Below are 20,856 nucleotides of genomic sequence, written 5' to 3' on the forward strand. Positions count from 1 at the left end.
ACATTTACGATAGCAAATTTCAATTTACAAAAAACCCCCCCGATGTTTTCGTCTTTTGAGCTTCTAGTCATGAAATCTATGCAGCCTACCCAATCACTTTTTATAGCTACTGTTTACAGGCCTCCTGGCCCATATACAGCGTTCCTCACTGAGTTCCCTGAATTCCTATCGGACCTTGTAGTCATAGCAAATAATATTCACATTTTTGGTGACTAATATTCACATGGAAAAGTCCACAGACCCACTTCAAAAGGCTTTCGGAGCCATCATCGACTCAGTGGGTTTTGTCCAACATGTATCTGGAACTACTCACTGCCACAGTCATACGCTGGACCTAGTTTTGTCCCATGAAATAAATGTTGTGCATCTTAATGTTTTTCCTCATAACCCTGGACTATCGGACCACCATTTTATTACGTTTGCAATCGCAACAAATAATCTGCTCAGACCCCAACCAAGGAGTTGGTGCAGTTGCACCCCTAAAAACTAAAAACATTTGTCATAAGAAACTAGCTCCCTGGTATACACTAAATACCCGAGCTCTGAAGCAAGCTTCCAGAAAATTGGAACGGAAATGGCGCCACACCAAACCGGAAGACTTCCGACTAGCTTGGAAAGACCGTACCGTGCAGTATCGAAGAGCCCACACTGTTGCTCGATCATCCTATTTTTCTAACTTAATTGAGGAAAATAAGAACAATATGAAATTTATTTTTGATAATGTCGCAAAACTAACTAAAAAGCAGCTGTCAGGGCTGTGTGCGGAGAATACTTGGAGTCAAACGCAGGACACAGGTGTTGAGCGAAACCACAGAGTTTTACTCAAAATAAATGCACAATTCCACAAATGGAACATAAACAGATACGAACACGTATCAAATACAACACCTAACGCACAAACAATCACGGACAAACAGAAATGAAAGCGAGAGGGTTAAATAGGGAACATGATGGGGGAATTGAAACCAGGTGTGTATAATACAGACAAAACAAAACGAAACTGAAAAGTGGATCGATGGCGACTAGAAAGCCGGCGACGTCGACCGCCGAACACCACCCGAACAAGGAGAAGGGCCGACTTCGGCGGAAGTCGTGACAGCAGCATTCCCCAAGAGAGGATGGCTTTCACTTCCGCAGTAATAAATTCATGAACTTCTTTGAGGAAAAGATAATGATCATTAGAAAGCAAATTACGGACTCCTCTTTAAATCTGCGTATTCCTCCAAAGCTCAGGTGTCCTGAGTCTGCACAACTCTGCCAGGACCTAGGATCAAGGGAGACACTCAGGTGTTTTAGTACTATATCTCTTGACACAATGATGAAAATAATCATGGCCTCTAAACCTTCAAGCTGCATACTGGACCCTATTCCAACTAAACTACTGAAAGATCTGCTTCCTGTGCTTGGCCCTCCTATGTTGAACATAATAAACGGCTCTCTATCCACCGGATGTGTACCAAACTCACTAAAAGTGGCAGTAATAAAGCCTCTCTTGAAAAAGCCAAACATTTACATTACAAGTCATTTAGCAGACGCTCTTATCCAGAGCGACTTACAAATTGGAAAGTTCATAGATATTCATCCTGGTCCCCCCGTGGGGAATGAACCCACAACCCTGGCGTTGCAAGCGCCATGCTCTACCAACTGAGCCACACGGGACCAAACCTTGACCCAGAAAATATAAAAATCTATCGGCCTATATCGAATCTTCCATTCCTCTCTAAAATTTTTGAAAAAGCTGTTGCGCAGCAACTCACTGCCTTCCTGAAGACAAACAATGTATACAAAATGCTTCAGTCTGGTTTTAGACCCCATCATAGCACTGAGACTGCACTTGTGAAGGTGGTAAATTACCTTTTAACTTCTTGCGACTACAGGGGGTGCTGTTTACTCATTAGCATATTTGCATTACAGATTAAACAGCTTCCTACTCTCCTACTTTATCGTACAATATACATATTATTACTATTATTGGATAGAAAACAGTCTCTAGTTTCTATAGCCGTTGGAATTTTGTCTCTGAGTGGAACAGAACTCATTCTACAGCAATTTCCCTGACATGGAGTCAGATTTCACACATTTTGGCCCCTGATCTGGAGTCAGTTTAAAGGCCACTGTGAATGCTATAAGGATACGGACACTGCTTACGTCTTCCCCTGGATGCCTTTACGTGATGACGCTTTGAATGGTATCGATTGCCCAATCACAGCCACTATAAAACAAAAACACGTGTAGGTAGGAACTCCTTTCCAGCTGCGCCGGACGCACGGTGGACACCGACCCGTTCTTTTTCCAAGCATTAGTGGAGCCAGTAATATTTCTCAGGTCATGTTTTTACTCGTTGTAGGAGTTAAAAACATCATAAGGTAGTTAATTTAAACCGTTTTATAGCAATTTATATCCGTTTAGTGCGCATTTTGGGACATTTATTTCTGAGACTTTTTGAAGAGCCGGGCAGGTTTCCAGTTCATGCCGAACGCAGTTGGCATTTCCACATGGCAAGAGGACAGCTTTCGACCAAAAGACGATTAGACCCAAGAAATGATTCTTTGCCCAAGATTCTGATGGAAGAACAGCTCAAAGTAGGAACAATTTATTATGATAAATCGTGTTTCTGTCGAGAAATGTTAAAACCTGTTTGGGCTGCAAGCCCGACGTCGGAACGAAAATGACAACAGCTGCAGGGCGCGAAATTCAAAATCTATTTTTTTTTAAATATTTAACTTTCACACATTAACAAGTCCAATACAGCATTTGAAAGATAAACATCTTGTCAATCCAGCCAACATGTCCGATTTTTTTAATGTTTTACAGAGAAAACACCACATATATTTATGTTAGCTCACCACCAAATACAAAAGTGGACAGACACGTAGGAATATGATTATGATGTATGAATTATGATTCAAGTAGCATGCACAAGCCAACCGAAATAAACTAAAACCAACCTAAAGAGCCCAGAAAAAACTACCTCAGATGACAGTCATATAACATGTTACACAATAAATCTATGTTTTGTTCATAAAAAGTGCATATTTTAGCTATAAATCAGTTTTACATTGATGCTACCATAAATGCTACCACATAGCTACAGTCTGAATCCAGACGGGAGTAGCCAGAGAAAATACATACACCAACGTCGACTACTAATTACACCTCATAAAACATTTCAGAAAAACATATGGTGGATAGCTAATGAAAGACAGATATCGTGTGAATAAAGCCAATATTTCCGATTTTTGAAGTGTTTTACAGCGAAAACACAATATATCGTTATATTAGCTAACAACATAAGCTAGCATAAGGCAGCACTAGCATAAGTCAAGCGCTAGCCTAGCACAGTTAGCACAGTTAGCATACAACAGTTCGACAGATATATGAAAAAGCATCCCAAATTGGGTCCTTATCTTTGTTGATATTCCATCAGAATGTGGTAACGGGGTCCAATGTCCAGTACAGTCTTTAGTTGGGTTCCAGAACGAACTATTTCCCTCTTTGGTTAGCAAGCACCACGGCTATGCGGCGCTAAACTTCCTGTCTTCAAAACATTCTTCCAAAACATCACGTCTAAAGTCCAGAATAAATTGCAATAATATAATTAAAGTATATTGAAAAAACATACTTTAGGATGATTTTGTGACATGTATCAAATAATATCGAAGTCAGAGATCATATTCACCGTTATCGACCTTCTTCCAGTAGCCGAGACCAAATTCTGCTTCGCGGCCGGATTTTTTTTTTAACTGCGCAGGTCTCACAAGAAGGTGTGTTATTCAGTCCATGGACGAGATATTCGACTCCTTTCAATTCTCACTTCCGCATTACACCCTGATGAAGGCGTGTGACGTGTTTCTACGGTCCTAAGTGTAATGACCTTTTATAGACAAGGTCTTAAAGAGACACATCGCATTTTGGAAATCTCAATTCGGCTGGGAAAATGGCTGTAAAAATATTTCTGTTCGACTTAGAGAAATAATTCAAACCTTTTTAGAAACTATAGACTGTTATCTATCCAACAGTAGTAAATATATGCATATTGTAAAATAAAAAATTTCTTAAGAGGCCGTTTGAAAATGTGCACATATTTTCCAGTTTTTTCAATATTCACCCTGCAGCCACAACAGGTTAATCGCTTATGACGCCATTTTGTTTGACGTAGCTTCGCTTGGCGCAAACTGTATTGAAAAGTAAGGATAATTTAAAAAATGTAAATCAGCGATTGTATTAAGAATTAAATTGTCTATCAATCGCTGTCCACCCTATATTTTTTAGTCACGTTTATGAGTATTTATGTATACGACTAGATCACTGTCTAATATGGCGCACGACATTGTCTGACCAGCTGGGCAACTTTTGTCATTGTCTAACCATGATTTTGGTGGCTAAATATGCACATTTTCGAACAAACTGTATATGTATGTTGTAATATGATGTTACAGGAGTGTCATCGGAAGAATTCTGAGAAGGTTAGTGAAAAAATGTATATATTTTGGCGATGATATGATATCGCTCTCTTTGGCTAGAATCAGTGCTCGGGTAACGTTTGCGTATGTGGTATGCTAATATAACGATTTATTGTGTTTTCGCTGTAAGACACTTAGAAAATCTGAAATATTGTCTGTATTCACAGGATCTGTGTCTTTCGATTAGTGTATGCTGTGTATTTTTACGAAATGTTTGATGATTAGTAATTAGGTAAACACGTTGCTCTATGTATTTATTCTAGTCCATTTGTGACGGTGGGTGCAATTGTAAACTATGATATCTACCTGAAATATGCAAATTTTTCTAACAAAACCTATCCTATACCATAAATATGTTATCAGACTGTCATCTGATGAGGTTTTTTCTTGGTTAGTGGCTATCAATATCTTAGTTTAGCCGAATTGGTGATAGCACCTGATGGAGTAAGAAACTGATGGAGTTAGAAAAGTGGTGTCTTTTGCTAATGTGGTTAGCTAATAGATTTACATATTTTGTCTTCCCTGTAAAACATTTTAAAAATCTGAAATGGTGGCTTTATTCACAGGATCTGTATCTTTCATTAGGTGTCTTGGACTTGTGATTTAATGATATTTAGATGCTACTATTTAATTGTGACGCTATGCTAGCGATGCTAATCAGTGTGGGGGGGGGGGGGGGGGGTGCTCCCGGATCCGGGGTAGATGCTCGTTAGAGGTTAATGCCTTTAGACCGAGGCTCTGCATCTGTCCTCGTGCTCCTAGACCTTAGTGCTGCTTTTGATACCATCAATCACCACATTCTTTTGGAGAGATTGGAAACCCAAATTGGTCTACACGAACAAGTTCTGGCCTGGTTTAGATCTTATCTGTTGGAAAGATATCAATTTGTCTCTTTGAATGGTTTGTCCTCTGACAAATCAACTGTACATTTCGGTGTTGCTCAAGGTTCCGTTTTAGGACCACTTGTCACGGCTGTTGAAAGGAGAGGACCAAGGTGCAGCGTGGCTCAAAGGCTAAGTGCCCTAAACAAAGTCAACTTCCCACAAGACACAGGTGGGAAAAAGGGCAGCCTTAGTATGGTTCTCAATCAGAGACAACGATAGACAGCTGCCTCTGATTGAGAACCACACCCGGCCAAACACAAAGAAATACACAACATAGAACATAGAATACACACCCCAGCTCACGCCCTGACCAAACCAAAATAGAGACATAAAAAGGATCTCTAAGGTCAGGGCATGACAGTACTCCCCCCCCCAAAGGTGGGGACTCCGGCCGCAAAACCTAAACCTATAGGGGAGGGTCTGGGTGGGCATCTATCCACGGTGGCGGCTCAGGTGCGGGACGCAGACCCCGCTCCCACACTGGCTCACCCCACTTTGGTGGCACCTCTTATGCGGGGACCCTCGTCGCCGACCTCGGACTGGGGACCCTCGTTGCGGGCCCCGGACTGGAGACCAGTTCCCGGACTGGAGTCACTGGCTTACTGGTGCTCTTCCATGCCGCCCTAGGAGGGGTGCGTCACTTGAGTGGGTTGAGTCACTGACGTGGTCTTCCTGTCTGGGTTGGCGCCACCCTTGGGTTGTGCTGTGGCGGAGATCTTTGTGGGCTATACTCGGCCTTGTCTCAGGATGGTAAGTTGGTGGTTGAAGATATCACTCTAGTGGTGTGGGGCTGTGCTTTGGCAAAGTGGGTGGGGTTATATCCTGCCTGTTTGGCCCTGTCCGGGTGTATCATCGGATGGGGCCACAGTATCTCCTGACCCCTCCTGTCTCAGCCTCCAGTATTTATGCTGCAGTAGTTTATGTGTCGGGGGGCTAGGTTCAGTCTGTTATATCTGGAGTATTTCTCCTGTCTTATCCGGTGTCCTGTGTGAATTTAAGTATGCTCTCTCTAATTCTCTCTTTCTCTCTTTTTTTCTTTCTCTCTCTCGGAGGACCTGAGCCCTAGGACCATGCCTCAGGACTACCTGGCATGATGACTCCTTGCTGTCCCCAGTCCACCTGGCCGTGCTGCTGCTCCAGTTTCAACTGTTCTGCCTGCGGCTATGGAACCCTGACCTGTTCACCGGACGTGCTACCTGTCCCAGACCTGCTGTTTTCAACTCTCTAGAGACAGCAGGAGCGGTAGAGATACTCTCAATGATTGGCTATGAAAAGCCAACGGACATTTACTCCTGATGTTCTGACTTGTTGCACCCTCGACAACTACTGTGATTATTATTATTTGACCATGCTGGTCATTTATGAACATTTGAACATCTTGGCCATGTTCTGTTATCATCTCCACCTGGCACAGCCAGAAGAGGACTGGCCACCCCTCATAGCCTGGTTCCTCTCTAGGTTTCTTCCTAGGTTTTGGCCTTTCTAGGGAGTTTTTCCTAGCCACCGTGCTTCTACACCTGCATTGCTTGCTGTTTGGGGTTTTAGGCTGGGTTTCTGTACAGCACTTTGAGATATCAGCTGATGTAAGAAGGGCTATATAAATACATTTGATTTGATTTGTGTTTGAATAGTCCCAAAACAATTCCTCCAAGCCCTCCTTTACTCTTCCATTAAACTTCTTACTCTCCCTTAACTTTTTTAGATAAGTAAAATATACAGTGTGGGTCCAGTCCATGTAGTCCGAGAAAGAGTAGTTAATTTGCTGGTTATAAAGTGGCAGCTGGGTGGATGTTTGCATCCCAATTAGCACCCTATTCCCTATATAGTGGACTACTTTGACCAGGGACCTTAGGGAATAGGATGCCATTTGTGACGCACCCAATGCCTCATTAGGATCTGCTGGAAGAGCATGGCAGCTAGCTTGGGCTTTGGGAAACTTTCAGACTGTGTTCCAAATGGCACCCTATTTCTTGTAGGGCTCTGGTAAAAAATAGTGCACTAATCACTGTGCACAAAACATTAAGAACACCTTCCTAATGTTGTGTTGCACACGCTCCTTTTGCCAGAATAGCCTCAACTCTACAAGGTGTCGAAGGCATTCCACAGAGATGCTGGCCCATGTTGACTCCAATGCTTCCACAGTTGTGTGAAGTTGGCTGGATGTCCTTTTGGTGGACCATTCTTGATGCACACTGGAAACTGTTGAGCCTGAAAAACCCAGCAGTGTTGCAGTTCTTGACACAAACTGGTGTGCCTGGCTCCTACTACAATAGCCCATTGAAAGGCACTTAAATCTTTTGTCTTGCCCATTCACCCTCTGTATGGCACACATACACAATCCATGTCTCAATTGTCTCAAGGAATAAAACATATTATTTAACCTGTCTCTTCCCCTTTAACTACACTAATTGAAGTGGATTGAATAAGTGACATCAATTAGGGATCATAGCTTTCATTTGGATTCACCTGGTCAGTCAGTCTATGTCATGGAAAGATGTTTTGTACACTCAGTGTATAGAGAATAGGATGCACTTTGGGACACAACCTCAGAGAGAGGAGGAAAAATAACATGGTGGAACAAACACAGCAGAACAATAAGGGATCGGAAAATGTGACTTCAAGAACCTAGATTAGAAGATGTCTATTTTTAGACTGCAAAACTGGAATGTGAATGTAACAATGTTTGATGGACAGGGCCTTGGTTCTGGGAAAGCAGGATAGTAGTAGTGTAATAGTAGTGTAATAGTGTTTTATGTTGCATCGGATTACTGATTAGGCTATGGTAGAGCGACAGTGGATTATTCTCCTACTTGGATTACTTTTGCTGGTACCTGAAACAGCTGGTACCTTTTGCTGGTACCTTTTGCTGGTACTTGAAACTCTTTTACAATGTAATAACTCACGTTGGGGAGAATGGACCAAAGAGCACATACCTGCAGAGATCGTGAGACAAAACAACCTGGGTGAAGGATTACTAAGAAGGAAGAGGAAAAGGGGCAGGAAAGGCTGTGTGCAGCAGAGGTTGAGAAGGAACAAAATAAAGATCCGCTTCCAACTATCCTGAACTCCAATGTCCAATCGCTTAAGGGAAAAATTTACGAATTGCGGGCAAACTCACGGTATCTATATGAATACAGGGAGTCCTGTGGGATGGTCTTCTCTGAAACGTGGCTGTCGGAGGCGGTGCCCAACTCTGAAGTCACCCCTGACTGATTTACTATCACTCGTATGGACAGAGAGAGTGAAGCTACTGGAAAGGAGCCCGGAGGCAGTCTGTGTTCTGATAAATGATAGATGGTTAAAACTACGATTGTCATCTTAACTACTGATATAGAGCTACTATCAGTGGCACTACGCCCCTTCTACAGTCCCCTGTGAATTCCCCCAGCTTTTTCAGACAGTTGTTATTATCCATCCAAGAGCAAACAGTGTCAATGCAGCTGACATCATTTTTAACCTCACTCAAGAGCTTGATGTGATTTCCCCTGATGCGCACAAATTCATCATGGGGGATTTCAATAGCTGTACTCTTAAGCACACGTTGAGTACTTACACCCAGTATGTGACTTGTCTAAGAAGGAAAAATAAGATCATTGACTTATGTTATGGCTCAGTCCCCAAAGCATATTCATCCTTGGCCAGACCTCCACTGGGTGGGACATTGTCAGCATTGATCAATTGCAGGGATGCTTTGATTGTACCACCTGGAGTGTATTTGAAGAATCATCAGCTGATCTGAACGAGTTGACTAACGTAATATCTGGCTATATTGAATTCTGTGTTGATTTGGTGATCCCAAAAAACATGTAAGATATTTGCTAACAACAAACAATGGGTGACCAAATAATTGAATTTGTGGCTTAATAAGAAGAAACAAGTGTTTGCCTCCGGGAATCCACTCAAAAGAAAAGAGGTTCAGAGAGAGGTGAACAAAGAGATAAAAAAAGATGAGATGCCAGTACAAGGATAAGGTGCAACAGATAATGTTACAGGGAGACTCTCCAGTACAAGGATAAGGTGCAACAGATAATGTCACAGGGAGACTCTCCAGTACAAGGATAAGGTGCAACAGATAATGTCACAGGGAGACTCTCCAGTACAAGGATAAGGTGCCACAGATAATGTTACAGGGAGACTCTCCAGTACAAGGATAAGGTGCAACAGATAATGTCACAGGGAGACTCTCCAGTACCAGGATAAGGTGCAACAGATAATGTCACAGGGAGACTCTCCAGTACCAGGATAAGGTGCAACAGATAATGTCACAGGGAGACTCTCCAGTACAAGGATAAGGTGCAACAGATAATGTTACAGGGAGACTGTCCAGTACCAGGATAAGGTGCAACAGATAATGTTACAGGGAGACTCTCCAGTACAAGGATAAGGTGCAACAGATAATGTTACAGGGAGACTCTCCAGTACAAGGATAAGGTGCAACAGATAATGTTACAGGGAGACTCTCCAGTACAAGGAAAAGGTGCAACAGATAATGTCACAGGGAGACTCTCCAGTACAAGGATAAGGTGCAACAGATAATGTTACAGGGAGACTCTCCAGTACAAGGATAAGGTGCAACAGATTATGTTACAGGGAGACTCTCCAGTACAAGGATAAGGTGCAACAGATAATGTCACAGGGAGACTCTCCAGTACAAGGATAAGGTGCCACAGATAATGTTACAGGGAGATTCTCCAGTACAAGGATAAGGTGCAACAGATAATGTCACAGGGAGACTCTCCAGTACAAGGATAAGGTGCAACAGATAATGTTACAGGGAGACTCTCCAGTACAAGGATAAGGTGCAACAGATAATGTCACAGGGAGACTCTCCAGTACAAGGATAAGGTGCAACAGATAATGTTACAGGGAGACTCTCCAGTACAAGGATAAGGTGCAACAGATAATGTTACAGGGAGACTCTCCAGTACAAGGATAAGGTGCAACAGATAATGTTACAGGGAGACTCTCCAGTACAAGGATAAGGTGCAACAGATAATGTCACAGGGAGACTCTCCAATACAAGGATAAGGTGCAACAGATAATGTCACAGGGAGACTCTCCAGTATAAGGATAAGGTGCAACAGATAATGTTACAGGGAGACTCTCCAGTACAAGGATAAGGTGCAACAGATAATGTTACAGGGAGACTCTCCAGTACAAGGATAAGGTGCAACAGATAATGTCACAGGGAGACTCTCCAGTACAAGGATAAGGTGCCACAGATAATGTTACAGGGAGACTCTCCAGTACAAGGATAAGGTGCAACAGATAATGTCACAGGGATATTCTCCAGTACAAGGATAAGGTGCAACAGATAATGTTACAGGGAGACTCTCCAGTACAAGGATAAGGTGCAACAGATAATGTCACAGGGAGACTCTCCAGTACAAGGATAAGGTGCAACAGATAATGTTACAGGGAGACTCTCCAGTACAAGGATAAGGTGCAACAGATAATGTCACAGGGAGACTCTCCAGTACAAGGATAAGGTGCGACAGATAATGTTACAGGGAGACTCTCCAGTACAAGGATAAGGTGCAACAGATAATGTCACAGGGAGACTCTCCAGTACAAGGATAAGGTGCCACAGATAATGTTACAGGGAGACTCTCCAGTACAAGGATAAGGTGCAACAGATAATGTCACAGGGATATTCTCCAGTACAAGGATAAGGTGCAACAGATAATGTTACAGGGAGACTCTCCAGTACAAGGATAAGGTGCAACAGATAATGTCACAGGGAGACTCTCCAGTACAAGGATAAGGTGCAACAGATAATGTTACAGGGAGACTCTCCAGTACAAGGATAAGGTGCAACAGATAATGTCACAGGGAGACTCTCCAGTACAAGGATAAGGTGCGACAGATAATGTTACAGGGAGACTCTCCAGTACAAGGATAAGGTGCAACAGATAATGTCACAGGGAGACTCTCCAGTACAAGGATAAGGTGCCACAGATAATGTTACAGGGAGACTCTCCAGTACAAGGATAAGGTGCAACAGATAATGTCACAGGGAGACTCTCCAGTACCAGGATAAGGTGCAACAGATAATGTCACAGGGAGACTCTCCAGTACAAGGATAAGGTGCAACAGATAATGTTACAGGGAGACTCTCCAGTACAAGGATAAGGTGCAACAGATAATGTCACAGGGAGATTCTCCAGTACCAGGATAAGGTGCAACAGATAATGTTAAAGGGAGACTCTCCAGTACAAGGATAAGGTGCAACAGATAATGTCACAGGGAGACTCTCCAGTACAAGGATAAGATGCCACAGATAATGTTACAGAGAGACTCTCCAGTACAAGGATAAGGTGCAACAGATAATGTCACAGGGAGACTCTCCAGTACCAGGATAAGGTGCAACAGATAATGTCACAGGGAGACTCTCCAGTACCAGGATAAGGTGCAACAGATAATGTCACAGGGAGACTCTCCAGTACAAGGATAAGGTGCAACATATAATGTTACAGGGAGACTCTCCAGTACCAGGATAAGGTGCAACAGATAATGTTACAGGGAGACTCTCCAGTACAAGGATAAGGTGCAACAGATAATGTCACAGGGAGACTCTCCAGTACCAGGATAAGGTGCAACAGATAATGTCACAGGGAGGCTCTCCAGTACAAGGATAAGGTGCAACAGATAATGTTACAGGGAGACTCTCCAGTACAAGGATAAGGTGCAACAGATAATGTCACAGGGAGACTCTCCAGTACAAGGATAAGGTGCAACAGATAATGTCACAGGGAGACTCTCCAGTACAAGGATAAGGTGCAACAGATAATGTTACAGGGAGACTCTCCAGTACAAGGATAAGGTGCAACAGATAATGTTACAGGGAGACTCTCCAGTACAAGGATAAGGTGCAACAGATAATGTTACAGGGAGACTCTCCAGTACAAGGATAAGGTGCAACAGATAATGTCACAGGGAGACTCTCCAATACAAGGATAAGGTGCAACAGATAATGTCACAGGGAGACTCTCCAGTATAAGGATAAGGTGCAACAGATAATGTTACAGGGAGACTCTCCAGTACAAGGATAAGGTGCAACAGATAATGTCACAGGGAGACTCTCCAGTACAAGGATAAGGTGCAACAGATAATGTCACAGGGAGACTCTCCAGTACAAGGATAAGGTGCCACAGATAATGTTACAGGGAGACTCTCCAGTACAAGGATAAGGTGCAACAGATAATGTCACAGGGATATTCTCCAGTACAAGGATAAGGTGCAACAGATAATGTTACAGGGAGACTCTCCAGTACAAGGATAAGGTGCAACAGATAATGTCACAGGGAGACTCTCCAGTACAAGGATAAGGTGCAACAGATAATGTTACAGGGAGACTCTCCAGTACAAGGATAAGGTGCAACAGATAATGTCACAGGGAGACTCTCCAGTACAAGGATAAGGTGCGACAGATAATGTTACAGGGAGACTCTCCAGTACAAGGATAAGGTGCAACAGATAATGTCACAGGGAGACTCTCCAGTACAAGGATAAGGTGCCACAGATAATGTTACAGGGAGACTCTCCAGTACAAGGATAAGGTGCAACAGATAATGTCACAGGGATATTCTCCAGTACAAGGATAAGGTGCAACAGATAATGTTACAGGGAGACTCTCCAGTACAAGGATAAGGTGCAACAGATAATGTCACAGGGAGACTCTCCAGTACAAGGATAAGGTGCAACAGATAATGTTACAGGGAGACTCTCCAGTACAAGGATAAGGTGCAACAGATAATGTCACAGGGAGACTCTCCAGTACAAGGATAAGGTGCGACAGATAATGTTACAGGGAGACTCTCCAGTACAAGGATAAGGTGCAACAGATAATGTCACAGGGAGACTCTCCAGTACAAGGATAAGGTGCCACAGATAATGTTACAGGGAGACTCTCCAGTACAAGGATAAGGTGCAACAGATAATGTCACAGGGAGACTCTCCAGTACCAGGATAAGGTGCAACAGATAATGTCACAGGGAGACTCTCCAGTACAAGGATAAGGTGCAACAGATAATGTTACAGGGAGACTCTCCAGTACAAGGATAAGGTGCAACAGATAATGTCACAGGGAGATTCTCCAGTACCAGGATAAGGTGCAACAGATAATGTTAAAGGGAGACTCTCCAGTACAAGGATAAGGTGCAACAGATAATGTCACAGGGAGACTCTCCAGTACAAGGATAAGATGCCACAGATAATGTTACAGAGAGACTCTCCAGTACAAGGATAAGGTGCAACAGATAATGTCACAGGGAGACTCTCCAGTACCAGGATAAGGTGCAACAGATAATGTCACAGGGAGACTCTCCAGTACCAGGATAAGGTGCAACAGATAATGTCACAGGGAGACTCTCCAGTACAAGGATAAGGTGCAACATATAATGTTACAGGGAGACTCTCCAGTACCAGGATAAGGTGCAACAGATAATGTTACAGGGAGACTCTCCAGTACAAGGATAAGGTGCAACAGATAATGTCACAGGGAGACTCTCCAGTACCAGGATAAGGTGCAACAGATAATGTCACAGGGAGGCTCTCCAGTACAAGGATAAGGTGCAACAGATAATGTTACAGGGAGACTCTCCAGTACAAGGATAAGGTGCAACAGATAATGTCACAGGGAGACTCTCCAGTACAAGGATAAGGTGCAACAGATAATGTCACAGGGAGACTCTCCAGTACAAGGATAAGGTGCAACAGATAATGTTACAGGGAGACTCTCCAGTACAAGGATAAGGTGCAACAGATAATGTTACAGGGAGACTCTCCAGTACAAGGATAAGGTGCAACAGATAATGTCACAGGGAGACTCTCCAGTACAAGGATAAGGTGCAACAGATAATGTTACAGGGAGACTCTCCAGTACAAGGATAAGGTGCAACAGATTATGTTACAGGGAGACTCTCCAGTACAAGGATAAGGTGCAACAGATAATGTCACAGGGAGACTCTCCAGTACAAGGATAAGGTGCCACAGATAATGTTACAGGGAGACTCTCCAGTACAAGGATAAGGTGCAACAGATAATGTCACAGGGAGACTCTCCAGTACAAGGATAAGGTGCAACAGATAATGTTACAGGGAGACTCTCCAGTACAAGGATAAGGTGCAACAGATAATGTCACAGGGAGACTCTCCAGTACAAGGATAAGGTGCAACAGATAATGTTACAGGGAGACTCTCCAGTACAAGGATAAGGTGCAACAGATAATGTTACAGGGAGACTCTCCAGTACAAGGATAAGGTGCAACAGATAATGTTACAGGGAGACTCTCCAGTGCAAGGATAAGGTGCAACAGATAATGTCACAGGGAGACTCTCCAGTACAAGGATAAGGTGCAACAGATAATGTCACAGGGAGACTCTCCAGTACAAGGATAAGGTGCAACAGATAATGTTACAGGGAGACTCTCCAGTACAAGGATAAGGTGCAACAGATAATGTTACAGGGAGACTCTCCAGTACAAGGATAAGGTGCAACAGATAATGTCACAGGGAGACTCTCCAGTACAAGGATAAGGTGCCACAGATAATGTTACAGGGAGACTCTCCAGTACAAGGATAAGGTGCAACAGATAATGTCACAGGGAGATTCTCCAGTACAAGGATAAGGTGCAACAGATAATGTTACAGGGAGACTCTCCAGTACAAGGATAACGTGCAACAGATAATGTCACAGGGAGCCTCTCCAGTACAAGGATAAGGTGCAACAGATAATGTTACAGGGAGACTCTCCAGTACAAGGATAAGGTGCAACAGATAATGTCACAGGGAGACTCTCCAGTACAAGGATAAGGTGCAACAGATAATGTCACAGGGAGACTCTCCAGTACAAGGATAAGGTGCAACAGATAATGTTACAGGGAGACTCTCCAGTACAAGGATAAGGTGCAACAGATAATGTCACAGGGAGACTCTCCAGTACAAGGATAAGGTGCGACAGATAATGTTACAGGGAGACTCTCCAGTACAAGGATAAGGTGCAACAGATAATGTCACAGGGAGACTCTCCAGTACAAGGATAAGGTGCCACAGATAATGTTACAGGGAGACTCTCCAGTACAAGGATAAGGTGCAACAGATAATGTCACAGGGAGACTCTCCAGTACCAGGATAAGGTGCAACAGATAATGTCACAGGGAGACTCTCCAGTACAAGGATAAGGTGCAACAGATAATGTTACAGGGAGACTCTCCAGTACAAGGATAAGGTGCAACAGATAATGTCACAGGGAGACTCTCCAGTACCAGGATAAGGTGCAACAGATAATGTTACAGGGAGACTCTCCAGTACAAGGATAAGGTGCAACAGATAATGTCACAGGGAGACTCTCCAGTACAAGGATAAGATGCCACAGATAATGTTACAGAGAGACTCTCCAGTACAAGGATAAGGTGCAACAGATAATGTCACAGGGAGACTCTCCAGTACCAGGATAAGGTGCAACAGATAATGTCACAGGGAGACTCTCCAGTACCAGGATAAGGTGCAACAGATAATGTCACAGGGAGACTCTCCAGTACAAGGATAAGGTGCAACATATAATGTTACAGGGAGACTCTCCAGTACCAGGATAAGGTGCAACAGATAATGTTACAGGGAGACTCTCCAGTACAAGGATAAGGTGCAACAGATAATGTCACAGGGAGACTCTCCAGTACCAGGATAAGGTGCAACAGATAATGTCACAGGGAGACTCTCCAGTACAAGGATAAGGTGCAACAGATAATGTTACAGGGAGACTCTCCAGTACAAGGATAAGGTGCAACAGATAATGTCACAGGGAGACTCTCCAGTACAAGGATAAGGTGCAACAGATAATGTCACAGGGAGACTCTCCAGTACAAGGATAAGGTGCAACAGATAATGTTACAGGGAGACTCTCCAGTACAAGGATAAGGTGCAACAGATAATGTTACAGGGAGACTCTCCAGTACAAGGATAAGGTGCAACAGATAATGTCACAGGGAGACTCTCCAGTACAAGGATAAGGTGCAACAGATAATGTTACAGGGAGACTCTCCAGTACAAGGATAAGGTGCAACAGATTATGTTACAGGGAGACTCTCCAGTACAAGGATAAGGTGCAACAGATAATGTCACAGGGAGACTCTCCAGTACAAGGATAAGGTGCCACAGATAATGTTACAGGGAGACTCTCCAGTACAAGGATAAGGTGCAACAGATAATGTCACAGGGAGACTCTCCAGTACAAGGATAAGGTGCAACAGATAATGTTACAGGGAGACTCTCCAGTACAAGGATAAGGTGCAACAGATAATGTCACAGGGAGACTCTCCAGTACAAGGATAAGGTGCAACAGATAATGTTACAGGGAGACTCTCCAGTACAAGGATAAGGTGCAACAGATAATGTTACAGGGAGACTCTCCAGTACAAGGATAAGGTGCAACAGATAATGTTACAGGGAGACTCTCCAGTGCAAGGATAAGGTGCAACAGATAATGTCACAGGGAGACTCTCCAGTACAAGGATAAGGTGCAACAGATAATGTCACAGGGAGACTCTCCAGTACAAGGATAAGGTGCAACAGATAATGTTACAGGGAGACTCTCCAGTACAAGGATAAGGTGCAACAGATAATGTTACAGGGAGACTCTCCAGTACAAGGATAAGGTGCAACAGATAATGTCACAGGGAGACTCTCCAGTACAAGGATAAGGTGCCACAGATAATGTTACAGGGAGACTCTCCAGTACAAGGATAAGGTGCAACAGATAATGTCACAGGGAGATTCTCCAGTACAAGGATAAGGTGCAACAGATAATGTTACAGGGAGACTCTCCAGTACAAGGATAACGTGCAACAGATAATGTCACAGGGAGACTCTCCAGTACAAGGATAAGGTGCAACAGATAATGTTACAGGGAGACTCTCCAGTACAAGGATAAGGTGCAACAGATAATGTCACAGGGAGACTCTCCAGTACAAGGATAAGGTGCAACAGATAATGTTACAGGGAGACTCTCCAGTACAAGGATAAGGTGCAACAAATAATGTTACAGGGAGACTCTCCAGTACAAGGATAAGGTGCAACAGATAATGTCACAGGGAGACTCTCCAGTACAAGGATAAGGTGCCACAGATAATGTTACAGGGAGACTCTCCAGTACAAGGATAAGGTGCAACAGATAATGTCACAGGGAGATTCTCCAGTACAAGGATAAGGTGCAACAGATAATGTCACAGGGAGACTCTCCAGTACAAGGATAAGGTGCCACAGATAATGTTACAGGGAGACTCTCCAGTACAAGGATAAGGTGCAACAGATAATGTCACAGGGAGATTCTCCAGTACAAGGATAAGGTGCAACAGATAATGTCACAGGGAGATTCTCCAGTACAAGGATAAGGTGCAACAGATAATGTCACAGGGAGACTCTCCAGTACAAGGATAAGGTGCAACAGATAATGTTACAGGGAGACTCTCCAGTACAAGGATAAGGTGCAACAGATAATGTCACGGGGAGACTCTCCAGTACAAGGATAAGGTGCAACAGATAATGTCACAGGGAGACTCTCCAGTACAAGGATACGGTGCAACAGATAATGTCACAGGGAGACTCTCCAGTACAAGGATAAGGTGCAACAGATAATGTCACAGGGAGACTCTCCAGTACAAGGATAAGGTGCCACAGATAATGTTACAGGGAGACTCTCCAGTACAAGGATAAGGTGCAACAGATAATGTCACAGGGAGATTCTCCAGTACAAGGATAAGGTGCAACAGATAATGTCACAGGGAGACTCTCCAGTACAAGGATAAGGTGCCACAGATAATGTTACAGGGAGACTCTCCAGTACAAGGATAAGGTGCAACAGATAATGTCACAGGGAGGTTCTCCAGTACAAGGATAAGGTGCAACAGATAATCTTACAGGGAGACTCTCCAGTACAAGGATAAGGTGCAACAGATAATGTCACAGGGAGACTCTCCAGTACAAGGATAAGGTGCAACAGATAATGTCACAGGGAGACTCTCCAGTACAAGGATAAGGTGCAACAGATAATGTCACAGGGAGACTCTCCAGTACAAGGATAAGGTGCAACAGATAATGTCACAGGGAGACTCTCCAGTACAAGGATAAGATGCAACAGATAATATTACAGGGAGACTCTCCAGTACAAGGATAAGGTGCAACAGATAATGTCACAGGGAGACTCTCCAGTACATGGATAAGGTGCCACAGATAATGTTACAGGGAGACTCTCCAGTACAAGGATAAGGTGCAACAGATAATGTCACAGGGAGACTCTCCAGTACAAGGATAAGGTGCAACAGATAATGTTACAGGGAGACTCTCCAGTACAAGGATAAGGTGCAACAGATAATGTCACAGGGAGACTCTCCAGTACCAGGATAAGGTGCAACAGATAATGTCACAGGGAGACTCTCCAGTACAATGATAAGGTGCAACAGATAATATCACAAGGAGACTCTCCAGTACAAGGATAAGGTGCAACAGATAATGTCACAGGGAGACTCTCTAGTACAAGGATAAGGTGCAGCAGATAATGTTACAGGGAGACTCTCCAGTACAAGGATAAGGTGCAACAGATAATGTTACAGAGAGATTCTCCAGTACAAGGATAAGGTGCATCAGATAATGTTACAGGAAGCCTCTCCAGTACAAGGACAAGGTGCAACAGATAATGTCACAGGGAGACTCTCCAGTACAAGGATAAGGTGCAGCAGATAATGTTACAGGGAGACTCTCCAGTACAAGGATAAGGTGCAACAGATAATGTCACAGGGAGATTCTCCAGTACAAGGATAAGGTGCAACAGATAATGTTACAGAGAGACTCTCCAGTACAAGGATAAGGTGCAACAGATAATGTTACAGAGAGACTCTCCAGTACAAGGATAAGGTGCAACAGATAATGTCACAAGGAGACTCTCCAGTACAAGGATAAGGTGTAACAGATAATGTCACAGGGATACTCTCCAGTACAAGGATAAGGTGCAACAGATAATGTCACAGGGAGACTCTCCAGTACAAGGATAAGGTGCAACAGATAATGTTACAGGGAGACTCTCCAGTACAAGGATAAGGTGCAACAGATAATGTCACAGGGAGACTCTCCAGTACAAGGATAAGGTGCAACAGATAATGTCACAGGGAGACTCTCCAGTACAAGGATAAGGTGCAACAGATAATGTCACAGGGAGACTCTCCAGTACAAGGATAAGGTGCAACAGATAATGTCACAGGGAGACTCTCCAGTACAAGGATAAGGTGCAACAGATAATGTCACAGGGAGACTCTCCAGTACAAGGATAAGGTGCAACAGATAATGTTACAGCGAGACTCTCCAGTACAATGATAAGGTGCAACAGATAATGTTACAGGGAGACTCTCCAGTACAAGGATAAGGTGCAACAGATAATGTCACAGGGAGACTCTCCAGTACCAGGATAAGGTGCAACAGATAATGTCACAGGGAGACTCTCCAGTACAAGGATAAGGTGCAACAGATAATATCACAAGGAGACTCTCTAGTACAAGGATAAGGTGCAACAGATAATGTCACAGGGAGACTCTCCAGTACAAGGATAAGGTGCCACAGATAATGTTACAGGGAGACTCTCCAGTACAAGGATAAGGTGCCACAGATAATGTTACAGGGAGACTCTCCAGTACAAGGATAAGGTGCAACAGATAATGTTACAGAGAGACTCTCCAGTACAAGGATAAGGTGCAACAGATAATGTCACAGGGAGACTCTCTAGTACAAGGATAAGGTGCCACAGATAATGTTACAGGGAGACTCTCCAGTACAAGGATAAGGTGCAACAGATAATGTCACAGGGAGACTCTCCAGTACAAGGATAAGGTGCAACAGATAATGTCACAGGGAGACTCTCCAGTACAAGGATAAGGTGCAGCAGATAATGTTACAGGGAGACTCTCCAGTACAAGGATAAGGTGCAACAGATAATGTTACAGAGAGATTCTCCAGTACAAGGATAAGGTGCATCAGATAATGTCACAGGAAGACTCTCCAGTACAAGGACAAGGTGCAACAGATAATGTCACAAGGAGACTCTCCAGTACAAGGATAAGGTGCAGCAGATAATGTTACAGGGAGACTCTCCAGTACAAGGATAAGGTGCAACAGATAATGTCACAGGGAGATTCTCCAGTACAAGGATAAGGTGCAACAGATAATGTTACAGAGAGACTCTCCAGTACAAGGATAAGGTACAACAGATAATGTTACAGAGAGACTCTCCAGTACAAGGATAAGGTGCAACAGATAATGTCACAAGGAGACTCTCCAGTACAAGGATAAGGTGCAACAGATAATGTCACAGGGATACTCTCCAGTACAAGGATAAGGTGCAACAGATAATGTCACAGGGAGACTCTCCAGTACAAGGATAAGGTGCAACAGATAATGTCACAGGGAGACTCTCCAGTACAAGGATAAGGTGCAACAGATAATGTCACAGAGAGACTCTCCAGTACA

This window comes from Salvelinus fontinalis, chromosome 21 (genome assembly GCF_029448725.1).
Source record: "Salvelinus fontinalis isolate EN_2023a chromosome 21, ASM2944872v1, whole genome shotgun sequence".
Taxonomy (NCBI): domain Eukaryota; kingdom Metazoa; phylum Chordata; class Actinopteri; order Salmoniformes; family Salmonidae; genus Salvelinus; species Salvelinus fontinalis.